General features: G+C 55.2%; 1 pseudogene; it reads right to left on the reverse strand.

The window, feature by feature from the left end:
• On the reverse strand, positions 1-3,102 carry LOC117070659 (annotated as a pseudogene).
• Between the last annotated feature and the right edge of the window lie 700 nt (positions 3,103-3,802).

Genomic DNA, 3,802 nt, shown 5'->3' on the forward strand with positions numbered 1-3,802 from the left:
ACTCCAGCCCGGGTGACAATGAGACTCCATCTCAAAAAAAAAAAAAAAATTTGAGCATGAACATCAGTTCACCAGATCACAGAACTTCAGAATGAAAAGGAGAGAGAATCCCTATCCGTGGCCAAGGTTTCCCAGTTAGTGGCCATACCCCACCCACAGCTCTTTCTGGAGGCCTTGCCTGTGCCGCAAAGCACCAGCAGGAGGCATGGGGTATCCTGAGAGTGGGGAGCCCAGGATTCAGAATCCAGGATGAGAGACGCCAAGGCAACTCAGGAAGGGGACAGCTGAGAAAAGACTCGGGAAGGACCTTGCTGATCATCTAATCTAGTGGTCCTCAAACTTAGCGAGCACCTGAATCCCTGATAGAGTCCCTGGGGCACCCGAGAGTCAGCATTGCTAACACACTCCCAGCTGGTGCCAACATGGCAGATCTGGACCACACAGAAGAGATCCAACCCAGTTTTCTTCCCGAGTCTTGGGTCCGTCTCCAGCTGGCGACACGGACAAGGGCCCACCTTGCACACAGCTCTTGTGGGACAGAAGTCAGCGGCTCTGTCCTGCCAGGGGGCATTGCAGTGGGGACCAGGTAAGAGACGGCAGGCAGGTGCTGGCAGGGGCCTAGCTGTCCTCTGCTCCCGTGAACCATCCAACGTGGAGCCCCCTTGCTGTTCAGGTCTCTGGCTCCTTCTTCCCCTACCACTAGCGTGGAGCTTTGCCAGTTAGAAATTCAGGGGCTGGGCCAGGCGCGGTGGCTCAAGCCTGTAATCCCAGCACTTTGGGAGGCCGAGACGGGCGGATCACGAGGTCAGGAGATCGAGACCATTCTGGCTAATACGGTGAAACCCCGTCTCTACTAAAAAATACAAAAAAACTAGCTGGGCTAGGTGGCGGGCGCCTGTAGTCCCAGCTACTCGGGAGGCTGAGGCGGGAGAATGGCGTAAACCCGGGAGACGGAGCTTGCAGTGAGCTGAGATCCGGCCACTGCACTCCAGCCCGGGCGACAGAGCGAGACTCTGTCTCAAAAGAAAAAAAAAAAAAAGAAATTCAGGGGCTGACTGAGGAGGAGCTTGAGAAGCCTCGGCGCCCGTGGGTTTGGCGTTAGGAAAGCCCACGCCCGCGAATCTGACCCCGGCTTCGGTAGTTGTGCCTTGCACCCTCCTTTGATCAGTGTCAGCAGAGGAAGAGCCACCTGGCACAAAGCAAGGGCTTAGCAAATGAGAGCCCTTCAGTGCCTGTGGCGGGCCGGACTTCATCCAGCAAGACCACCTCAGAGGGTGATAGGTCGTTTCAAGGTCATTTCAGAACATCCCCTCTGCTTCCTCTGTTTGCTGAGCTTCCCATCACTAGGACCCTGACTGCACAGACACCAGCTAGCCAGGAGCTCCAGTGTGAGGCCGAGGAGACCAACCTGCCCTGCTGGCCCCAAAGACGCAGGTCGTACCAAGCTGATGTATTGACTTACTCTGAATATAAGCACCCACAAGCACTCACTCTCTGCAGCACTGGAACAGGCCTGGGCATCGCAGTTGCTTGGTAAATACTGACTGGACTTGAACCTACACCAGCGTCCTGGGAGGAACAGTTCTGTCCCAGGAGGTCTGGAAGCCAGCTTGGTGATCGGCGGGTATTGTCGGGGGAGCCAGATGCCTCCCAGGTTGGCCGCCCTTGTCGGCTGCAGCATCTCATTTCTTCCCATTGTGCAGGAGTCTTGTCATGTCATTGGTCATCTCCGGCTGGTCCACTCTGATTGGCAGCTGTCACTGCTGGAAAAACGTAACAGTCAACAACTCTAGTCTGGTAGGTAAACTGTTGTGAAGTCAGAGAAATAACTGGGTCCTGATCATCGCGAGGCTGGGGGCTTTCTGGTTGTTCTGATAAAACAGGCAGTGCAGGCTAAGTCTGGAGCAGATATTGGCCCCAATGTGTGTTTCTGAGAACAGCCTACCGCTCCCAGGCCCCAGGACCCTGGGTACATCCTCCCTGCGCCTACCCGGCTCCTTATCACAGCTGCCCTTGGGTGGCCTGCCCTTCACCAGGAATCTGTCAGGTGGGCAGATCGGTAGCTGTAGACTCCCTCAGGCTAAGTTGCAAGGAGGCTGGGTAAGTACCCACCCTAAGGAAAGAAAGCGCAGACTTCCTTCCTGGAGGCTGGTATCGGCTTTGCCCTCCTGTAAGCCACCTGCATGGTGGGGCGTTTCTGAGAATCTGTCCTGAGCCCCTTGGCACTGGCCTGCCCACCCCCACGAAGAGAAGCATGCTCAGCAGTTGAGAACTGGATGTTGGGGGGTCAGTGTGACCCACTTGGGAGCTGCACCTTAAACTGCTCCTTCCCAGTTTGCCAAAGGAACGCTGACCTCTGCAGAAATGAGGAAGCGGCTCATTAACACACATCCGCAGGAATCGAGCTTGCGCCCTGCATCAGCCATTCTAGTGTATGTCCTTAGACATAACTGCGTCTCTGTCACTCAGAGCCCTGGTTTCAGTTGGCCCCCGCCGCCTGAGGCTGAACATCATTCAGCACATGCTGGTAGGGGCAGGGCCGCAGATGAAATGAGTAAGTCTGGCTGTTCCACATGGGAGAACAGTCCTGGGGAGGGGAGCAAGCCACAGGGTGAAGCCATGGGGCACAGCTGAGCGGCAGCACTGCGTCTGCTCCCTTCCCACTTGCTTCTTCCCTCTACCTTTGCAGCCATCTTGCTGTCCATCGGCCCCCTCACTCTGCATCTTCCCCCTTTCCATGTCACCTGGCTCCTTCCATCAAGCAATCAAGCTTGTTCAAGTTTTTCCATTAACAAAAAGCAGCTAACAAAAAAACCCCAAAAAAACAGCTGCAGGCCCCCGTCCCCCTTCAGAGCTCTCTGGCGTCCACTGCTTCACCTTCCAGACACCCCGGCACACTGCGGGCTGGTTTCCACCCTGCCACAGTCTGGCTAGAGTGACTCACAACCTCTGGGGACTTGGCTATTGTCTTCCTTGACTTTAGCAGCTTTTAACACAGTGGGACAGTCTTCCCCATTGAGATGCCTGCCACCACCCCTCATACGCTCCATCGACCAAATTCAACTTCCTGTGGTTTTCCAGGCTCTCCAGCTGCGTGGCCATGGTCACCTCGTGTCAACCCTTTAGTGCTGGGTCCTGGGCTGTGTCCCAGCTCCGGCCCTGCCCAGCCTCTCCCACTCTCTGGCTTCCTGACACCCAGGAGTTTATTTCAGCCTAACCCTATCCTGAGATCCTCATGGCTCATTCTGCTGCCTCCTGGGCTGGTCCTTTTTTCTTTCTTTCTTTTTTTTTTTTTGAGATGGAGTCTCGCTTTGTCACCCAGGCTGGAGTGCAGTAGCACAATCTCAGCTCACTGCAACCCCCGCGTCCCATGTTCACGCCATTCTCCTGCCTCAGCCTCCCAAGTAGCTGGGATTGCAGGCACCTGCCACCACGCCCAGCTATTTTTTGTATTTTTAGTGGAGACGGGGTTTCACCGTGTTGGCCAGGGTAGTCTCAAACTCTGGCCTCAAGTGATCCGCCTGCCTCAGGGCGCTGGGATTACAGGTGTGAACCACTGCACCCTCCTGGGCTGTTTTAAAGGGACATCAAAAGCCATACTTTCTCTTTTTTTCCTTCTTTTTTTTTTTTTTTTTTTTGAGACAGAGTCTCGCTCTGTCGTCCAGGCTGGAGTGCAGTGGTGCGATCTCGGTTCACTGCAAGCTCCGCCTCCCGGGTTCACGCCATTCTCCTGCCTCAGCCTCCCTAGTAGCTGGGACTACAGGTGCCAGCCACCACACCCAGCTAATTCTTTGTATTTTTC

This window comes from Trachypithecus francoisi, unplaced genomic scaffold (genome assembly GCF_009764315.1).
Source record: "Trachypithecus francoisi isolate TF-2019V2 unplaced genomic scaffold, Tfra_2.0 Contig01585, whole genome shotgun sequence".
Classification (NCBI taxonomy): Eukaryota; Metazoa; Chordata; class Mammalia; order Primates; family Cercopithecidae; genus Trachypithecus; species Trachypithecus francoisi.